The sequence below is a fragment of the Cibotium barometz genome, chromosome 11, assembly GCF_041138505.1.
Source record: "Cibotium barometz isolate CiBa-2024 chromosome 11, ASM4113850v1, whole genome shotgun sequence".
NCBI lineage: Eukaryota > Viridiplantae > Streptophyta > Polypodiopsida > Cyatheales > Cibotiaceae > Cibotium > Cibotium barometz.
In genome coordinates, this window is record NC_141056.1 from 20,227,405 (window position 1) to 20,250,323 (window position 22,919).

Sequence of the window (22,919 nt, forward strand, 5' to 3'; positions counted from 1 at the left end):
GTCTATAGAGGCGATTAAGCGGCCCCATTTGGTATGCTCTGAGTATAAGAGTTTACCTTTGTATTCCATCCAATTGGACCACATTCGGCAAACTAGGGGGGATCCCTTGGGCTTTACCTGTATTTTGGAGAAGATGATTTTTTGTAGATTAAAATCTATCCAAGCCCTCAACCCCAAGAGGTTAAACTTGTTGGTATTTCTTCTTATGAGGCATGCCCAGTAATCATCAGAGGAGATACTTCTAGCTATCCATTTTGCAGCCAATTTGGATGAGAGGACCTCTAGATTTAGAAGGCCTAGTCCCCCTTGACCCTTGGGCACAGCATGCATGTGCGAAGCGCTACTTTAGCGATTCTTTTGGCCTGCGTGTTTCCACCCCAAAGGAAGCAACTTGCCATAGACATTAGGGAATTGAGCTAGGTTTTTGAGCGCTTCCAACAGGCTAAGAAAAAAACGGCCGAGGGCAAAAGATAGTGGTTAAGTACGAAGGCCCTGGCGGAGAGGGTGGGCTGCATATTCAGCCAGGTGTTGAACTTTCCTCTTAGCTTTGTTAGCACCCAGTCCCACTTTTGTTGCATAGTAACTTGGAAGCCCATTGGAATACCTAGGAGGTGAAACATCTCGCCATTCTGTATGACTTTGCAGCCTTGAATTTACGTTTTTTTGTTGATTAATAATAGATCCACTGGCTAAGGCCTTGTCGAGATCATTTTGCCCATACTCCTTCCAGGATCGCTTGGTGCACGTGTACTACCACTACGGGGATCGCCTAGGATCACTCCAGCACAAAGTTCACCAGAATTGTGGTATCCCAGGATCACCCAATGTGAGGATGACCTTTGACTGAGAGGTCCATATACTAAAGAATGTATGTACCAAGGTTGCCTGCTAGAATTGCTAAGTGGCTATTGCGCTACGGGATATGGTTGCTCCAGAAGGGTCAACCAAAAACACCTTTCAAAAAGCCTTATCCGAGGCACATGAAATCTAAAGGGGCATAAGCACCAAGTCCAAGGACCAGCCATAGAAAAGAGTGCACGGATGCATGCACCAAAAAAGACCAGTGCCATAGGGGTCTGAGGGACCAGCCTAGCACAAGGGGACTGGCCCTACCACAAAGGGACCAATCGGGGTCAGTCGCTTGTGAATGCTCGCCCAAAGTGACCGAAATTTCTCCTAAGTGGAATCAAAACCTTCCTATAGGCCTCTAGGTATCACGTACTTAATATTATGCCTAAATCCTAAGTCTATAGCCGTAGATTTGAGAATCTGTCAAACGTGTGCTCTCTTTATGAATAGACAAAAACCAAATGAAAACAGACAAATCTAGACATTGACACATAGCTTAAGATGTAAGGAACAACCTCATGTATTTTGTTTGTACAAAAGATCTGAGGATGGTGCACTAGATTGTCCGGAAGAATTTACAATAGAGGTGCTCTCTAGAATTTGAGCATAAATGAGCGGAAAACTAACTATATAGGATGTTTTGGACAAGAAATCTACCTAGGCTGGAATTAGACTAACATTATCCAAACATTTGGTGGTAGAAATGGGTGGGGTGACCTAACATTATCCAAACATTGCCCCCCACCTCGTTGGCACATGTCCATAGGGTGCTCGTTCACAAGCTTAGGTGGTAGTGGCATAAGAGGCACCATGGTGTTGGTCGTGAGGAATCATACTTTAGCTTTGGCTGTCCTCTATGCATGCACTCTTTTTGTTATTGTTCATTCAGCACCACGTCAAATATAATGTCGCCCTCTTCAACTACTAGATAAGCCACAAATCTTGCATTCACCAATGCTCGACTCCTTTTGCAGGCTTTTGTGGCTCTTTAGTAGTAGTGGTCTTTCTTCTTTGTGTTGCTCTACTTATTTGCCTTCTCTTCTCAATGAAGAGTTTGCTATAATCCTTTAAGAGAGCAAACTTTGAAGTTAAATTTCAGCCGAGCTATGATGACAGATAGCCTATTTGAGCGGCTCCAAGAGGATGTATCCGATTTCCATTTTTCTGCGTGATTGATCATGATGCTAGTTAGCAACCTGTACATCCCATCCTGTACATCCCATGTGTGTATTAGCCAAGGCACTTTACGAGTTTTCCTTGTCTATTTTCATCTGTGAAGTTGGCTTGAAGCTTGCTGAAATTTTACCTTTTTTACGCAAAATCCCTGTTTTGAGCAACTTGAGTTGTAAACCATGGGGAGATGTATCCTCTATGACCATTAGGTTGTCTTGAAACTACCTATGAATTGGCATTATGTTTCGGTCATGCTTGGGTAGATCTCGACCAGGTGAGCGGTTTCGGGCCCATTGGGATGCACGACTCAGTTTCTCTGAATCTGTGCACATAGTTTTGAATTTTACCACATGGGCGTTCTATTTTTAGCTATGCCTAGCTAATCATTTGGTTTTTTAGGACTTTGCACCTGTGTGTGTGCACATTTAGCGTATGCTCAATTTTCGTGTGTGTGAAGCACTGTTTTTTGCTTTTGGCTGTTCTAGTCATCTGTCTGACCTAGCATTTGACAGTGTAGTTTATCCTATATGTCTAAGCTATGTGTGTGCTTTGTGTGCACCTACTTCACATGTTCACACCAGTTTTGGCAAAATTGCTCTCTCTTGTGCACGAAAAGGTTGCTGACACCTGTTCTAACCAAACTGGGGACATTGAAGATGGACTTGACACATTTTTGAGCTGTAGAGACCTGAGGCAATGTGCACATACTGAAAAACAAAGCTCCTGGGTGCATTTCCATTTTGCTCGGGAGCAAAATGGAAGTTTACATTTTTGCACTTTGAGCGGCATGTTGCCTATGCCTTGGGCATCATGTGGATGTGTTTGGAATTTGATTTGGATGCCTAGATCTTGACATATCTAATTCCCCATGCGGAAGTAGTTCTTGCTCGAAAGTTGACATATCTTCTTCATTTGTGGTCCAAATCCAAGTATTTTTGCTCCCATGTGATGACCTTGATGTGGGGATCACTTCTGTGTCATTGGGACTTGAAGATGACAAATCTAATTTTGCTCGTGAGCAAAATGGATATTGACATTTGGGTGTGAGATTTGGTCCATTTGCTCCTGGGATCTTAGATATTAGTCCCACCTAGCTAGTTATTGGTTTGTTTGCCCATTTTTGAGGTGTGTAAGCTCGTGCATGTGCTAACGTGTACATGTACGTGCGACCTGCATCTGCTACAAGTGCTTCTTGTGGATTCCCTTGTGGATCCTTGAGTAGAAGATTACCCTTGCCTAAGAGCTGAGTTGGAAGTATTCTTCTCTTGGGTATGAGAGCCATAATCATTGAAGTTTTCAGAGGTGACTTAGATCTCGGCATTATAAGTCAAACATCCTCTGTTTTTCTTGAGCTTGCGTGCTTGTTCCATTATTGTATGCATGTGCAAGTGGTGGTATGCTAGAGAATATTTACGTATGGTAAAGTAAAACCACATGGGAAAAAACATTGTATGGTTTCCAAATCCTCCTCATCAGTGAATTTTCATGAATCCAGTAGTGTCACCTCTTCATGTATCTGTCCCTCTACTATTTCCTCTAGAACATGTTCATTTGAAATTAGGAGGGTGTAGTCAACTCGAGTGGCTTTCTGTGGCATAAGAGATAAAGGCATAGAATCTAGGAAAGCCACCTGGGGTTCTGTTGAAGGCTCTGCGAGGTATGTTGCAGACAAATTTCGGTCCCAAAAACCTCAAAGATTGCACCCAAATATCCAAAGCCAAATGAGAGTTAGGGTTTAGGGTTTAGGGAGTTATGCAATAGCTTAAACTCGAGCTCAACAGAGCAACAGCACCAGTCAACATTTTGTTGGGTCCCAACAAAGCTACTAGAAGTGCAAGGCTCTATGAAGAGAACCCCTACATTAGGTTTCAAAGTCAAGAAATCCCACATCACAAGCCTCTGCAACCAGCATGCTAACAAACCAAAGATGGAGTGGAGACCAAAAGCTATACTTCTAACACCAACTCCAAAGTTTAATTAAGAATGGAGAGTAGTGGATTCCACCTTACGTGTCAACACCACCTTAATATAAGTTGGAGGAGTCTATGGACACACCGAGAGGCAGTACCTTACCCATGTGCAATGGCCTTACCCATCCATGTTTCTATCAAAGAAAAGCCACCAAGAGGCAGTACCTTACCCATGTGCAAAATGACCTTATCCATCCCTGTTTTCATGAAAGAAGAGCCACCCATGGTTCCAAACCCTAAAAAGAGCCACACACACATTTTCATGAAACAAGAAACTCCAAGGCTTGAGAAGATCACAACCTGCATGTGTGCCATGTTGTAATAGGATGGGTGTACAATAGGGTTCTCACTTTGCATCACTTCCAAGTTCTTTTGTAGCAAAAAAAGTCATTTTTTCACTAAAATTGGCTAGTCTCACCCACTTGGCAACAAAGGAATTTGACATTGAGCTCTTCTAATGAAACATCATACTCTTAGTCAAATATAGAACATATGGCATGTCCCAAACTTAGACAGGTAGATAATATGATCATAAAATGATAATAACTTCTTTGTTTCAACTCTGGTTCCATCCTCACTTTGCACACAAAAAATACATGTAATGGAGATCTTAACTTGATATATTGAGTAATTTTTGCATGTAGTTTCTATTTTAAATTAATTATTATATATTTCAAAAGTATAAAAAAATAGTAGCTTTTTTGGAAAGCACATCTTTATATCAAAAATTTTGTATTTTTACTTGATTTAATGATCTAAGGATAGACAATTATGAGGACAGTGTGCCCAAACTTCATTCTTAATAGTTAGATTTTTCAAGATCTCCATTGGAAAAGTACTTCAAAGTCTTACAGCAATTGAACATAATTAGTAAATTAATTATATAAATTTATTTTTTTGTGATTATGCAATGTTTTATGTAAGAAAGTAGTGTTAATAAAGATGAATCTATAGAAAAAAATTGGTTCAATTTGAGTAATAAAAAGTCTATTTTTATCTACTTTATGTGAAAATAGCTCTCACCACCCTTGAGGCACGTATCATTATCAGGGAGTACCATTTTTACATTAGTGATAATCGCTCGCATGCTGCACATTTTGTATAACATTGTTTCTCCCTTCATAATGCATTTATGAGGGAACATGGAGTCACATGGCATGAGTGGTGGATTTGATCTAACAGGTGGGTGGTCAATTCAAGTCTTCGAGGTAGTTCTATTGGCTTTATAGATGGCACTCGGAGATTGGGAGATAGGTTAGTTGGAGCTTTTTTGAGACTAGCCATGGGAAGGGAGAGCATGGCATTGTTGGTGCGTGCATGAAGCGCGCTTTATGGCATCACTATCTTTAGCACGATGCAGAGAGGTTTAGAGATGCACAGCAAGTGGTGGAGTAGTGTAGAGGGCACTTAAGTGGTAGTGCAACCTCTTTTTATCCCTCACGTGATGCGAGGATGGTTAGGAGATGTTTTTGGTGTGTGGATGGCAGCACTATTGATCTCTAAATGGCATGTGACTGCCAGACATTTCTAGGCACTTTGGGCTTCCACTCCATTCAGAGCACCTCTTGCAATAGGCAGTCTCACTATCTTCACACAGTTGTTTGCATGCTTCTGTGTAGTACGCTTTCAGGGTGATTGGGGTGACTGTGTCATATCTACATGGGAAATTCTTGGACTGAGTGCTCTATGCATGTTGTATCTAACGACATTTGATGTTGGTGTCATGTTTGCAGTTGACTATAACTAGCTTATAGATTTATTGACCATGGATGGCGTCTTTGTTGTCCTTGATGTCGTTGCCTCCTGCGATGGCAATGAGGAGCAGGTGGACTACTATTTGTTGAGATGCTCTATGCCGAAGAGCACTCTCAACAAGAATGCCATCGATGGTCATGGGATTCAGTTTGATGCACATAGTATGGTTGACTATAACAAGCTTATAGATTTATTGACCATGGATGGTGTCTTTGTTGTCCTTGATGTCGTTGCCTCCTGCGATGCACATAGTATGGTTGACTATAACAAGCTTACAGATTTATTGACCATGGAAAGTTTCGTTGTTGTCCTTGATGTCGTTGCCTCTTGCGATGGCAACAATGAGGAGCAGATGGACTACTATTTGTTGAGATGCTCTGTGCCGAAGAGCACTCTCAACGAGAATGCCATCGATGGTCATGGGATTCAGTTTGATGCACATAGTATCGTTGTCTTACGTTACTATTTTTAGGCAGGTTTGCAAGGATGGAAGATACATTCAATTCCAACAATATGAGGTTGATTGTGAGGCCTACATCTTCTCTCATCTTGTGATTGTGATTAAGCTTTGTCTTGATTGAGTTCAGAGCCGTAAAAGTGACGCTCAACTACTTTAGCGGCTTCATGTACATGAGCATTGTAAGATTCCTCCCTCCAGCTTTTGAGGTGTGCAAGTATAAGAACCTCCCCTCCTGATCTTATAATTATTTCCTTCTCTGAAATAAAAGAAAGATCTTGTTTTACCCTATTTTGGCCTGGTGAGAGAAAATGTCTAGAGGGAGGTAATTCAAAATTGAGATATTTTTTGATATAAATCCTCCAAGTATCTAAAATGGTTTCCCCTGAAACAGAAATTCAAAAAGAACTTTCCAATGTGCAATTGGAATTAATTGAAAATAGGTAAAAAAAAAGACCTTAGCCTAAGGGTCCAGATTTTCAGAAATTTTTAGATTATGGTCCAATTAAGGTTCCTATGGACCAATAAGATTAATCCAAATGTAGGGAGGAGATAAATTGGAGAATAAAAGAAAATCCCGCAAAAATGAAGAGTTGACTAGGGACAAGGTTTATTAGTTAAAAAAGAAGAGATATTTAGAAGAAATGATGCATTTTTGACACCTCAATGTGGGGATCTCCCCTCATGAAGGAGGCGCCTATTTCACATGTGTAGAGGAGTTTTAAACTCAAAAATAATGAGATATTTTCATCTCTCCTCTCTCTTGTTTCAACTAGATCCAAAAAGGAAGCTAAATTGATCCAAAAATGGTCAAAATTTGACCAAACTGATCTGGAAAATTCTAGAATCAGCTTGCTTGGTTAGAGGCTCATTTTTTCCTATAAATAGAAGCCTCCTCCTTTGTAAAAGGTTAATAGTGTTTATGCACTGTTACTCTACTCCTACTACCCAGAGCCAATTACATTGAATTTTCTTGATAATTCAATTGTTTTTGGCTTAATTCTCTCCAAAGTAATTGGTGGCCACTCTTGCTTCAAACAAGAGTAGAACCCTCAATCCCTCAAGCCAAAGGAAAGCTTACAACTCCATGTAAGCTAAATTTTTCTTACTTTTTAATTTCAAATCTATGGTTTTCTTGATTTTCTTGTTTTATAGTTGATTAAAGCAAATTCTAATGCTATGCCTTGATGAAAAGGCCTCCCCCTCCTCTTCTTTACAATTCAGCCTTTCTTTATCCTAGAATGTTTAACAAAAAGATTAATTAAGCCTTGATGAAAAGGTCTCCCTCTCCTCTTCTTTACAATCCAGCCTTTCTTTATCCTAGAATGTTTAATTAAACTTTTCTATTGTTTACTCTCTTGAAAATTGAAAATTGTGTAGATTAGAATCCTTTGCATCTAATTGGGTTAATTTAAATTGAAAATAGAATGCTAAAAATGAGAAATGGTCAACCATACAAAGGAGGTTATGGTAAAATTTTCTAGAATTTTGTGGAAAAGAAAGTTCATTTTTATATTATTCCAAAAGAGTAATTCCCACCGTTTGCGCATTCTAAAAGAAATATTCTAATTTACTCCATGTACATATTCACGTATGAATATGCATGGATATCACACTGATATTAATTATTATAATTAATTTCTATGCATAGAAAGATGCATAATGAAAATTTTATTATAAAAATATTTTCATTGAATTTGATTTCTATGCATAGAAAGATGCATAAAGGATTTATTTTTATTTCAAAAGTATTATTCTCATTAAAACTTGATTTTATGCATAGAAAGATGCATAAAGGATTTATTTTTATTTCAAAAGTGTTATTCTCATTAAAATTTTATTTTATGTATAGAAAGATGCATAAAGGATTTATTTTTATTTCAAAAGTGTTATTCCACTAAAATTTGATTTTATGCATAGAAAGATGCATAAAGGATTTATTCTAATTTCAAAAGTGTTATTCTCATTAAAATTGATTTTATGCATAGAAAGATGCATAAAGGATTTATTCTTATTTCAAAAGTGTTATTCTCATTAAAGTTGATTTTTATGCATAAGCAGATGCATAAAAGGATTTTTATAAAAGTATTATTCCCAGTGAAGTTGATTTTTATGCATAAATAGATGCGTAAAGAATCTTTATATCAAAATTAGAATTCTCTTAAACTCTATGTTTAAATTCTATGAATAGAGGTGATGAGATGTGATATGAATCAGATAGATGTGAATGAATGGATGGATGGATGTGAATAGAGGTGATGAGATGGATGGATGGATGTGATGTGATGTGAGGTGAATAGATGTGATGAGATGTGATGTGAATCAGGTAGATGTGAATGAATGGATGGATGGATGTGAGGTGAATAGAGGTGATGAGATGTGAGGTGAATAGATGTGATATGAATCAGGTAGATGTGAATATGTGATGTGAATGTGATAGATATAAATGAATGGATGGATGGATGTGATGTGAATAGAGGTGATGAGATGTGAGGTGAATAGATGTGATATGAATCAGATAGATATGAATGAATGGATGGATAGATGTGATGTGATGTGAATAGAGGTGATGAGATGTGAGGTGAATAGATGTGATGAGATGTGATGTGAATCAGATGGATGTGAATCAGATAAATGTGAATGAATGGATGGATGGATGTGATGTGAATAGAGGTGATGAGATGTGAGGTGAATAGATGTGATGTAAATCAGATGGATGTGAATGAATGGATGGATGGATGTGATGTGAATAGAGGTGATGATATGTGAGGTGAATAGATGTGATGTGAATCAGATAGATGTGAATGAATGGATGAGATGTGATATCATGTGAATCAGGATGTAAATAAATGATATGGGATGTGAGTGGATATATGTAAAAGAATGGATGTGAATGTATATATGAAGAATGGATGTGAATGAGTGTGAAAGAATGGATGTGAATGTATGTCATGAAAATGAATGTGATTGTGTATGTGAAGAATGGATGTGAATGAGTATGTAAAAGAATGAATGTGAATGTATGTGAAAGAATGGATATAGATGTGTATGTGAAAGAATGTGATGTGATGTAAAGAGATGTGATGTGACATAAATATGTGTGGATGTGAAGTGATAGATATGAATGTATGGATAGATGTGAGAAGTCATACATGTGAACGATTGGATGGATATGGATAAATGAGATGAGATATGTATGAATGAGATATGATGTGGAAAGAAGTGATGCGATATAATGTGGATAGAATGTCTGCGATGGATGGTTATGAGAATGTATGTAGTGGATATGAACAAATGAATGTGATGGATATGAATGAATGTGATGTGAATCGGGATGTGAATAAATGAGATGTGATGTCATGTGAATTGAGATGTGAATGAATGTGATGTGATGAGATGTGGAGATGGGTAGATGCGAGTGGATAAGATCTCATGAGGATAAATGAGGAAAGATGTGATGAGATGAAAATGATGTGATTGGATGAGAATGAGAATACATATGAAATGGATGTGATTTAAATAATAAGGATTGATGTGAAACAATGTGGAAAGACGAGAGTTCGTTATAGAAACTGTATTTATGACCTGTTTTTAAATGACTGTTTTATGTCAAGAATATTGGGGAAGCATTTTGACCGACTTGTGAATGAGATCGTGGGAGACCTAATCTAATAAAGTTACAATAGTTGACGGAGAGTCGATGGAGGACGTCTCGCATAATAGCAAGGTCGGTCTTGACCAGCCTCGGTTTGATTAAAATGGTGAGCTTCCGGCACAGTGGATGAGGGACCAAGGAAGCGGCCTATAAGTGAAGCGTTAGGTCACCTGTGAAGGATCCTAGAGGGTGCTGGACCATACGGTGCTCGGGCTTTGGGTTGCCGAAGATACCCATACGTACGTCGTGGAAGATATTGAAACAAGGAGTAAGAGTTGTTTTCTAAATTCGGGCATGGATCTGGTTTATTAACCTTTTGCTGGTCCTCAACAGATGAGTCCATGGCTCTTTTATATGGATCCGTTGGTTGATCTTGCTGATCTTCAACGGAGATTCTATTTTGATATGTGAAAATATTACCGAGTATTATGAGCTAGGAACCATCGAAAAGGCCCCTGAGTGGACAGGTGGTGAGCGTTCTGGTTGCCAATGATGCCATGGTACACCGATGAAGAAATGATGAAGGAATGATTGGAAATAAGAATTCAGCCGAAGATTTTGAGGATTATAATCAGTGACACTATGATTTCATTAAATGATTATTTTAAAGACAGCTAAATCTGTGAAAAAGGCAATTTCATATTGGGTTTGTAAGTGGTGTGACTAGTTTTAAGTTTGCATGAATATCCAGCTAGGGAGTCTAAGAACTCTTTTCCTTGGTACCCGGGACAAAACCAAACCAAATTTCTAATTGGATCCCATCACTACAGTGGTTGGTGGGCAGTTGGCTAACCCATGGGACTAGATGGGGTTAGGCTTGACTGATGGATCCCTAAATTGAGACTCAATTCTGTTATGGTATGATAGATGAAGTAAATCCCAGACAAAAATTGTTCTATGGAAAAGAATCAACGACTGTCTCTCAAAATGAGGAAAAAAGCGTTGGTCTCTATGATCCAAGTGCAATCTTTTCCTTGATCTGACTATGGGACTTACGGGTTTGATCAGATCAGTTCAGTTAGTTAAGGCTTTTGACTACATTAGAGAAATTTTGGAGGAATCGCCCGTGCTTTCCGGGCGAGGAAAGTTTCTCCGGGTTCGGTTTTTGGAGAACCGATGGATTAGTCTCTTGTCCAGATATCCGTGGGCGAGGCCCCGAGTGAGGGACCCTGCCCCGTGCAAGAAGTGCTACTTCCGCTCTACTAGCACCCCTCAGCTGGTATCAAAGCGATTTTGGCTAATGTGGATCAACCGTGAAGCCAAAAATGTCAAAGAATTTTGATGTAGCAATAAAAGGTCGTAATTGTGATGAAATTCATACAAATTGATATTCAGACTGAAATTCATAAATTAGTAATTGGGTCTTCAGATGGAAGTACCGCAATTGCATGGAATCCCTGACTTGCTTGAGGCCTAGACATGATGATATTTACCTTAAAATTCCAAGAGCCGTGGCTACCCGTATATACTAATTGTAGCTCTTTACTGATAGTATATATACGAGTAAATCTAAGACTTTGAAATTATAAGCATAAAATGCTATCCAGATGATGAATATGAATGTGATTGATATGATTTTTAAATTTTGGTTGAGAGCTGATGAGTTGATTTGGATTCTGATTTAAAAATGATGATTCTTGAATTTTGGTTGAAATATAATAAGTTGAAGATGAATGGGGCGAGTCCTTGTGATAATGTTCGTAACTGGAATGACGATAATGACTTCAGAAAATCACTATGAGATTAGTGGATTATGTTGACAGATTGTTGCTGTTAACACTTAATCCAATGGATTAAGTTAAGTGATGTCAAATTAAAAATCTGTATAATTGAAAACTCCCATGGACTGTTCAGATGGAAATTTCGGTCTATTGGACCATTATTGTGATAATAAGGATTTGAATGATATGATCTGAGTGAACTGTTATCTGATGATGAGTTCTATATAAAGGATCTTTATCCCAGGATTCTGCTGGGTTCACCAGACTATAAGGAATCCCAGAATTAGTTGGATCTTAAGGGAAAGAGTTGTCCTCTAGTTGCGAGATGAGGACATCTCGTGTTTTTTAAGTGGGACAGGATGTAAGATTCCTCCCTCCAGCTTTTGAGGTGTACAGGTATAAGAACCTTCCCTTCTGATCTTATAATTATTCCCCTCTAAAATAAAAGAAAGATCATGTTTACCCTGTTTTGGCCTGTTGAGAGAAAATGTCTAGAGGGAGGTAATTCAAAATTGAGATATTTTTGGATATAAAAATCCTCCTAGTGTCTAAAAGGGTTTCCCCTGAAACAGAAATTCAAAAAGAACTTTCCAATGTGCAATTGGAATTAATTAAAAATAGGTAAAAAGGACCTTAGCTTAAGGATCCAGATTTTCAGAAATTTTTAGATTATGGTCCAATTAAGGTTCCTATGGACCAATAAGACTAATCCAAATGTAGGAACGAGATAAATTGAAGAATAAAAGAAAATCTCGCAAAAATGAGTAAATGCTCACATAAGATGAAGAGTTGACTAAGGACAAGGTTTATTAGTTAAAAAAGAAGAGATATTTAGAAGAAATGATGCATTTTTGACACCTCAGTGTAGGGATCTCCCCTCATGAAGGAGGCGCCTATTTCACACGTGTGGAGGAGTTTAAAACTCAAAAATAATGAGATATTTTCATCTCTCCTCTCTCCTGTTTCAACTAGATCTAAAAAGTAAGCTAAACTGACCCAAAAATTATCAAGATTTGACCAAACTGATCTGAAAAATTCTAGAATCAATTTGCTTGGTTAGAGGCTCATTTTTTCCTATAAATAGAAGCCTCTCCCTTGGTAAAAGGTTAATAGTGTTTATGCACTGTTACTCTACTCCTACCCAAAGTCAATTATATTGAATTTTCTTGATAATTCAATTATTTTTGGCTTAATCCTCTCCAAAGTAATTAGTGGCCACTCTTGCTTTAAACAAGAGTAGAACCCTCAATCCCTCAAGCCAAAGGAAAGCTTACAACTCCATGTAAGCTAAATTTTTCTTGCTTTTTAATTTCAAATCTATGGTTTTCTTGATTTTCTTGTTTTATAGTTGATTAAAGCAAATTCTAATGCAATGCCTTGATGAAAAGGTCTCCCCCTCCTCTTCTTTACAATTCAACCTTTCTTTATTCTAGAATGTTTAACACAAAAAGATTAATTAAACTTTTCTATTATTTACTCTCTTGAAAATTAAAAATTATGTAGATTAGAATCTTTTACATCTAATTAATTGGGTTAATTTAAATTAAAAATAGAATGTTAAAAATGAGAAATGGTCAGCGATACAAAGGAGGTTATGGTAAAATTTTCTAGAATTTTATGAAAAAGAGTTTATTTTTATATTATTTCAAAAGATTAATTCCCACCGTTTGTGCATTCTAAAAGAAATATTCTAATTTACTCCATGTACATATTCACCGATGAATATGCATGGATATCACTGATATTAATTATTATAATTAATTTCTATGCATAGAAAGATGCATAATAAAAATTTTATTATAAAAGTATTGTTTTCATTGAATTTAATTTCTATGCATAGAAAGATGCATAAAAAGGATTTACTTTTATTTCAAAAGTGTTATTCTCATTAAAAATTGATTTTATGCATAGAAAGATGCATAAAGGATTTATTTTTATTTAAAAAGTGTTATTCTTATTAAAATTTAATTTTATGCATAGAAAGATGCATAAAAGATTTATTTTTATTTCAAAAGTGTTATTCTCACTAAAATTTATTTTATGCATAGAAAGATGCATAAAGGATTTATTTTTATTTCAAAAGTGTTATTCTCATTAAAATTGGTTTTATGCATAGAAAGATACATAAAGGATTTATTTTTATTTCAATAGTGTTATTCTTATTAAAGTTAATTTTTATGCATAAAAGGATTTTTATAAAAGTATTATTCCCAGTGAAGTTGATTTTTATGCATAAATGGATGCGTAAAGAATCTTTATATCAAAATTAGAATTCTCTTAAATTCTATGTTTAAATTCTATGAATAGAGGTGATGAGATGTGAGGTGAATAGATGTGATATGAATCAGATAGATGTGAATGGATGGATGGATGGATGTGATGTGAATAGAGGTGAGGAGATGTGAGGTGAATAGATGTGATGTGAATCAGGTAGATGTGAATGAATGGATGGATGGATGTGAGGTGAATAGAGGTGATGAGATGTGATGTGAATAGACGTGATATGAATCAGGTAGATGTGAATGAATGGATGGATGGATGTGATGTGAATAGAGGTGATGAGATGTGAGGTGAATAGATGTGATGTGAATGAGGTAGATGTGAATGAATGGATGGATGGATGTGATGTGAATAGAGGTGATGAGATGTGAGGTGAATAGATGTGATATGAATCAGATAGATGTGAATGAATGGATGGATGGATGTGATGTGATGTGAATAGAGGTGACGAGATGTGAGGTGAATAAAGATGATGAGATGTGAATAAATGGATGTGAGGTGAATAGAGGTGATAGATGTGAGGTGAATAGAGGTAATGAGGTGTGAGGTAAATAGAGGTGATAGAGGTGATAGATGTGAATGAATGGATGGATGTGATGTGAATAGGTGTGATGAGATGTGAGGTGAATAGGTGTGATGAGATGTGATGTGAATCAGATGGATGTGAATGAACGGATGGATGGATGTGATGTGAATAGAGGTGATGAGATGTGAGGTGAATAGATGGGTAGATGTGGACTAGTCGGTGTAGTCCAGCTCTAGAATCTCTGGCAAGGATATGTCGGTGCCAGCTACCAAATCCGCCACCCACTCCTCTTAGCATGTTCACATTATGGATCGCTTGTATATACTCTATTATGTGCGTTAGTCGCTTTATCTTCTTTGTAGACCTCTTTTGTTGTGTGAAGAAGAAGAAGAATTTTCAGCCTCTCACCTTGTGTGTTCTCTTTCAGGGTTTGTGTGAGTGTGTGTGTGTGTGTGTGTGCTTGCGAGAGCTCAAGCTCTGTTCTCCCCTGCATCTTTTCATACAAGACTAGCTATATTTCTACCTAAATGTCTTAACCAGAAGGAAATCTGGTCTAAGATGTTAAGGGAGTTGGTGGAATGTTTAGCTATGTACTTGGATGGAGTGTAGCAAGGTGTAAGCTAGAAGAGATAAATTGTTCTCATGTCCCTCTTAAAATAATTGGGTCCCCATTGTACAGGGTGCTGTGCTCTAAATGGAAAGAGGTGTTGGAACTTATGGTCTAGGATGGATGTGGCAGAGCCTCAGGGAACTCTTTATTGTGCTTAGCGATATGGTGGACTCATAAGTTCAATCCCCCGTTAGCCTTACAAGACCCCAGAATAGCCAAAAGATTGAATAATAAGGGGTTTAGGAGATTTAAGGATTGTTGGGATAATGCATGCATTAGTGGAATAGAAAGAGCCAGAACAATTGGAGATGGATCTTGCCATGTCTAACAGAGAAGCACAGTTGATCAGGTATATGTTGGAGGAAGTGTAGAAAGGCTGGACATCCACTGCTGTGGATGATACTTGTTGGATCAAGGATTGGTCTTGGTTTAATGGCTCTAAGCTGGACAAAGACATAACTAGAGTTATGTACACTGCTTTGAGGTTAAGTGAAGATGATGTTATTCACTATAACAGAATATGGAAAGTGAATTAGAGCCCTAACTATTTGAGAAGGAAGTGGAAGGCAATATGGGAAATGGAAATACCTACTAAATCTCAAGTGTTCTTGTGGAGAGTTTGTATGGAAGCTTTGCCCATTGGCTCTAAATTGGTTCAAAGGAACTTCACAAGTGGATGTTGCCCTAGATGCAGGACTACCTCGAAAGATGGGAAACATACATTTTAGGATTGCCCTGCTATTAGAGGAACTTGGGTTAAAATTGGGAAATGGGTTCAGAATTGTCTAGGGTTGCATGGCCAATAAGGGGACTGGCTGTTTGGTAGATGGACAGCTAATGATGAACATGTGGATGTAAACTTTAATATCATCAAGTGCTGTTGTTTATGGGAAATCTGGAATTCCAGAAACTGCATTGTGTTTCAGAAAGTTTGTGATACACGGATTGATATTAGTGGATTGATGCATAAATGTATTTGCATGTGCTGGTCTGTATGTTTGATTAACAGAATTAGTGGAGCTGAGCTATTTCAACTGATTCAATCTCTACAGTGTGCTATCATCTGAGCCTTCTCCATGGGGGCTCAGTTTTGCAGACATACTAGGCTATGCCTAACTTCTAAGATATTGATGTGCAAGTTTCAGAAGGCAGAGAGTGAAGACCAAGACAGCCTGGTATAGACCTAGAACAAAGAGATGGTATAAGAAGGTCAAACAAGCTAGTGACATCTTTGTGGCATTGATTGAAAATCCAGTGGGGTCCAAACCAATAGTTAAAATATGGTTCCAAAAAGTAGAGATGAAGGGTGAGATCTTGGAAAAACAAACCCCTAGGGGATGCACATCTAAAGCTTTGATTGAGGCTTGTATTTTGTTGGGATATGACTTATCTTGGGATGAATCTTCTTTTGTATCAGAGAATGATAGATGGGATTTGGTGTGTAACCTGCTTAATGGTGACTCTGATGTTGATGTTGTTAAGGGCTGACTGTGGGCATGGAAAGATTTTTATGTAAAGCTTTCTTTTTTCTTTTATAATATATATATTATTGGTCCCCAAAAAAAAATGGTGATTCAAAACCCTGCATGTAAAAAAACAAGGAGAGTGTCACACATCAAATTGCCAATATCGCATAAGCCATGTGGAAGGCACTAGAAACTTGATAGAACGCTCATATATTCTAAAAATTGTGGACAATTACAAAAAGAGCAACAGGTATTGAAAACTCATCAAAAAAACTCATCAGATACCTACTTAAGATCTGTCAAATTTGTAAGTGGCAACTTGATTTCTACATTTGTAAATTGCTCCATGAACCATGTATATCTTTTCTAGAATTGGGAGCCGCATACATGGCAAAAACATACATGCCCAACATGGGTTTTGTTGTTGAAGAATATATGAGGCTTCAATGAGATTGGGTATCGTTTGCTAAAGAATATATGAGGCTTCTATGAGACTGGGTATTGTTATTGAAGAATATCTTCATGAGGTTTCTATGAGATTGGCCATTGTTGTTAAAGAACATATGAGGCTTCTATGGGAGACTTTACCTAGAACATCAAGGAACAAACTTGGGAGTTCTTTTTTTATGGTTTCCCAGTGAGCACCCTCATTCCACCTTGGACCTATCCCAATTGTCTTTAAAACCCTCCCATGATCATGACAATTCAAGGAGAGGCCCTTGTGAATCAAGTGTAGCACCGCCCTCTTTAGCCCTTTGGATCTCCAAGAAAGAACCCAAGGCCAAGGTATATACAAATAATTAATGAGGGGAAGTACATTGTAAATCTCTTTGGAGGTCGCCACAAAGTAATGCAAGACAATCGGTGGGGAAGAGCAATGGCTTCCCAACATGCTACTAATTGATAAAAGAAGAATAACCTTTAGCCAATCTTGAAACCTTTACATATATTTTGAGTTGGCCCATTGCCTATAATGGTTACAGTATATGCCTATATCAAATTAGTGACTTCAAATGAATCATCCAAGATAATCGAGTAGAGATGCTCTAAGTGAATATGTTTGGCAGCTCCTATTGACATTATTGGACATTTGCCCTGCTTCTATCCCACAATTTTCATTATCTTGAATTGCCTCAATTGTCACTACTTCTCAACTATGCCTTGCCTATGTGCCTAGATGCATCTTCTAAGAGTGAAAAAATTTGCATAACTTTGGATTTAACAATCATTTGGATCTACAAACTTACAAGATGTATAACAAAATCTATTCCCAACCATGGATCCACATTCATCTCATGCGCATGCAATTTTCTATGAAGACATATGATCGCTTGCTTGTGAGAATGGGCAAGTCGGGGCATGTACGCTTGAAGCATGGTGCCCACTACCACATTGGCATGATCTGCTTTTTTCTTTTACAGCAACTTCGCATTTGCCTTTCTAATTGACAATTAGCTTCTTGGGTGGCCGTTTTATGAGTTTCCCCTCACATGCACATGAAACTCGTCAAGGGCTTTTGATTGACATTTAGCTTGCTTGTTTCATGCTCTCCTACTCCAAACATTGCACCAAGCTTTGTTGACACCAAGTGGCATTTAGCTTGCTTGTTTCTTGCTCTCCTACTCCAAGCATTGCACCAAGCTTTGTTGACATCAAGTGGCATACAAGCATAGGGTTTGAACCTCGACATTTATAATAGTACATAATTAATACAATATATAAGTTGTATCTTCTAAGGTTACCTAAAACAATATGATCAATCTCATCAAATAATAGAACTTATCTTCTAGTGTTTTGTTGCTATCGAGACAACGTGGGTGGACATAAACTTGGTCATTCCTTTGACACTAAAGATAACTATACATTTTCCTGGTGATCCTGACCTTGCTGTAACCAGATGGCCAATACCTGAGAGCAATAGGTACCATTTATGTAATAAGATAGTGTTTCCATTTTATATGCACACCAAAATATAACCATGATCTGCAAAACATATAGCCAGAAGTGAAACCAGAGAAAGAAAAGCTTTTCACCACCGTCCAAGTAAACTGCTCCGTATCGATTGAAGACTTCTGCATCTAAAACTTCTTATGTTTCTCTATTCTAAGAAGGCCAACAACTACACTCTCTATAAGACTACACTCCTCAACCAAAAACAAATAAGCAAGGAGCAATGGAGGAGGAAATCACCAAGGGCTTGAGGGGTCTATGCATGAATGGGGCTACCTGCACGTGCATTGATACGTACATGAGATCGTAGTGGTGGCACTTGTAAAAGTTTATAATTTAAGGGGTGATCCAGACATACCAGGTTCATTGAGAGCAGCAAAACAGGAACTTTAGATGAAATCAAAGACACAGTTAGGGCATGACTACAATACTACTCTTGACCCACTGTCACTGTCAGTGCATGAAAACAATACTACTCATGCAGCCAAGGATGATTTTTAATGGGCTCCGTCACCCTTCAAAATAACGGGTTTAGTAGAAATAATGCACGTTATTTCACAATTTACTTTATTTTTTTATGGTCACTCAAAATAAGTGGTATTTTACGGTCAAAATACCCCCCCCCCCCCCCCAAAAAAAAAAAAACCCTTCAAAAAGCAACCTTGCATGCAACCAAAAACATTTGAAGCATACCACAAAATTGAGCAAATCAAGGCAAAAGAAGACTTCACAAGCTGCAAAATGAACTACCAGGTCACAGCCCATCAAAATCCTCCATTCCAAGTTTTTCTAAGTCTTAAGCTCTGATCTAAATTGCAGGAGTATTCATTAATCCCCTGGCAAGCCTCCAGAACAAGGGAAGAAGGAAAAGAATGGACAGCACTTATTTGCGGGCTGCCAAATGGCACTTGAGGAAGCTGTGTTCCAATGATTTGCTGACAGGTGGCTTCCGTAATAGCGCTGACCAAGCAAAAAACCTCAAAAAGAATAGACATCACTAACAGCTCCAGTCATGGGACTCATTGAAGGCCCATTTGAATAGATATTGATTGTATGTGCGCTATAGAAAAGCAATTCGATTTACCGAAAACCCTCTAATATAAACTCCATATTGTGATGATAGAGGTCCTATCATTGATCTTCAGTGATGTGCTTTTGCTGCCGCCTTCTGCTGCGCTTTGGCTTCCGCCTGAAACCATTGAAAGAGGATAGATACCATTAGGCTCGCAACATATAGAAAAAATGCATTAGAAAAGCTTATCTTAGTATCATCACATGAAAAAAATGATTTTGCTCGTCTGTTCAGTACCCGTAAGTAGGCCATCTTGATTGTTCCGTAAGTGAGACCTAGGGCAAATGCTGTCACCCTAGCCACCTGCAGAAAACCTTGGCATCAACCATAACCATCTTCATTGCAAAATGCACAAAAAATGGATAAAAATGTACTTGCTCCCAACCTGATTAACTTGCTGCTTAAACTTGAAGCTTAAACAACCTCAAGAGAAAAAAAGGCTATTGCTAGATCAAAACCCCTTGAGAGCATAATGATCTAAGAACACAAACTCTCTCTCTCACACACACACACAAACATGCATCAGAGTAAAGGCTTTCTATCAAGGCTCTACAGGATCAGTGAACAAAATAGCTTGCTCAGAATCAGATGGTGTGGTAACCAGGGTTGCCTTTTGGCCGGCACCCTTCTCCGTCACATTTGGCAGGAAGGGAAGGGAAACTGCAAGTTTTTCACAGTTTACGTGTGTTTTTTTACGGCTTAGAATTATTGTTACGTCCAAAATACCCAAAAACATGCATGACGCCGGTCAAAAAACAAGCCTTGTGTATGTTCTTTAAAAAGGAAGACCATCACATCAGTGGGCAGCTAATTGACGCTGTGCCCTAAATGCAGAAACAATCTGAAACATCCACAGTTCTGCTTTTTGTCATCTGGCCGGTTGTTTTTAAGCAAGCCTTACAAGCTTGTTTTAACACTAACTCTGAAAAAGCCATTCTTTCAGACCCAATCTAGCACCTACTCATATTGCCAACTTCGTCAAGGTAGGAACCATAAGCCTTAAGGACAAAAGGGCCTCGCCAAAACATGGTCTTGTTGACATGCCATCAACTAAAACTTATAGTATCACCCAGCATGCCCTAACCTCCAATATTGAGTCTCCTCACATTACTGACTATGTCATGCATCCGGTAAAACATACATAAAAGCGTCAGTTACCTACATTTCAGCATAGAGGGCAAAGGCCTTGACTATGCCATGCATATGATGGGACTCATATTTTAAACAGAAAGCCTTCATCTCTATATTTTCTGCTAATTATTTAAACAATGTGCCTTTGATCTCTCTATTTTCACTAAAATTCCCTTGATCTTTATATATACATGTTCCTGTGATCTAGAGTTCCAGTGTGGTCCAATGATTTTCATTTGCAATACTACGCAGTGAAATTGAAGGAAAAATGTCAAAATATGTCATTTCACCAACAATTTTTCCCAAAAAAAAAAGAGGACAATAAAAAGAAGAAAACAATTAACCTAGGCTACCCTGATCAAGAAGGGGGAAGAAGGCATTACAACAATCCCGCAGATCCCTTGTTTTGAATAATCCCCTTGCCAAATTCAGTGAAAAACTAGCCATGGAAGCTTGGCCGTTGCACCAGTTCAAGAAGGGAGAAGGAGGGCGCTCACCAGGGCAAGGCTGCTGCTGCCTGAGTAGGGTCCCGGGTACGCCATGGATTCTTAGCTCTGCTTTGCTTGTGGAAGATCACAACACCCTCCTCCAAGAAAGTTCGCTTGCGCAGGAAACCTAAACCGGAAACATTTCAACTTTTCTTAAAATTTATATTTTTCACAAATAAGTATTTAAGTTAGATGTATAAGAATATACATTCTCACTATTGCATTGCAAGAAAAAAATATTTATATATACAATAATGAAAATTAATTTAACTAACAATATTTAAAGAATTGATAATATATTGCAAAAAAAACAATAAGCACCCCAAACCTTTTTTAGGGGGTAATTAATTAACAAACATACAGGCAACATGTGTTTGGTGCCTTTATGTTTGTTAAGGTTTGCCTACACGTGTTTGGTGCCTTTAAATTTATTAAGGTTCGCCTCCATGCAAACGTTCGCCTGCATGCAAACGTACACGTCTTCCATGCAACCTTCACTTGGGTTTTCTGGTGGCGAGGTGTTCGGCTTTTGGATCTGCTTCACGGAACGGTATGGCGAGTCCTCATCGATTTTCCTACTTCTGAACGGTATGGCGAGGTGTTCGGCTTCTGGTTCTGCTTCGTGGAACGGTATGGCAAGTCCTCAACGATTTTCCTCCTTCTGGGTCTTCTGGAACGGTATGGCGAGGTGTTTGGCTTCTGGATGTGCTTCGTGGCCTGTCCACATCAGTGCTTGTGCAGCATACATTCTGGATGGTCGTGGCGTTCTGCAGCTTATACGTGCCGATGTTTCCTTGTCGCCTCTTTTAGCAAGTAATGGTTCTTGTATGTATTTAACGAACATTGTATTTATCTGTTTGTTGTATTGCTTTAGTATCACAGGTCGTATAGTTGCTTTCTGTGCAGTTTTTGTCATCGTGCTTTGTGAAATGCCTCCCAAAAGGAAAGCCATGAATGATATCACCAACTTTATGTGTGTTGATCGTCGTCCTTGTACTTCGTCTGGTTGTGAAGAACATCCCTCCCCCATGACATTTTCCACTGTCCCTACTCGTTGTTCTGATGGAGTTGCTGCATCCATGCAAAATCTGGCAACATCACCTGGATTTTTGTAACAAAAGTGTATTAGTGGTGCACATGGGCACATGGGGTTAGGGTCCATTTACACGTGGGGCATCTGGGGCCTAGGGGTATAAATAGGAGAGTACTATCATGTATTAGGACCTTTTGATCTTTTTACTTACTTTATGACATTTGGTCATCTTTTACATGTGCAAGGTGACACTCCCTCATGTATGAGTGTGCTTGGTGAGCAACACCCATGTGTGGACTCCATGTCATGAGTCTAATCCATGTGTGGACTCCATGTAATGAGTCTAATCCATCTCTAATACATCATTAATCTTCCTTAATCTCCCTCCCCTCTTGCAATTTTCAGATTGCCCTATAGCATCCACTCTGCCCAAAGACGTCCCTGTGGGGCCCCATATCACCAATCCACCCGATGGCCCTTCTATAGTCCGTAACCTTCGTGCGATGAAGCAAAGAGCCAGATCCTCAGGTATGTTACAACAGTTTGTAAAATTGATTTTGTAGTTGGTCATTTGTTTTCTCTTGTTATGTCCTTATTTTTTTCATGTCTGGTTCACTTAATACTCTCTGTGCGGTATGCAGGAAACAAAATAAATTTGCATGCGGCTCGTTATGCAAATGTGTGAATAAAAACAATCTCTATGTTCAATCTATGTCCGCTATGCAAACGTCTCAATAAAAACAATGTTTATGTTCAATTTCTATTCGTTATGTAACCGAAACG

At 38.3% G+C, this 22,919-nt stretch overlaps 1 long non-coding RNA gene across 1 annotated transcript; it reads right to left on the bottom strand.

Annotated features, from left to right (window-relative positions):
• Positions 1-19,138: 19,138 nt before the first annotated feature.
• LOC147633877 (uncharacterized) lies at positions 19,139-21,266 on the bottom strand. Its single transcript, XR_015266942.1, has 3 exons — positions 21,113-21,266; positions 19,722-19,787; positions 19,139-19,601 (listed from the first exon to the last, which is right to left on the bottom strand). It is a non-coding gene; the product is annotated as an uncharacterized LOC147633877 (long non-coding RNA).
• Positions 21,267-22,919: the final 1,653 nt, after the last annotated feature.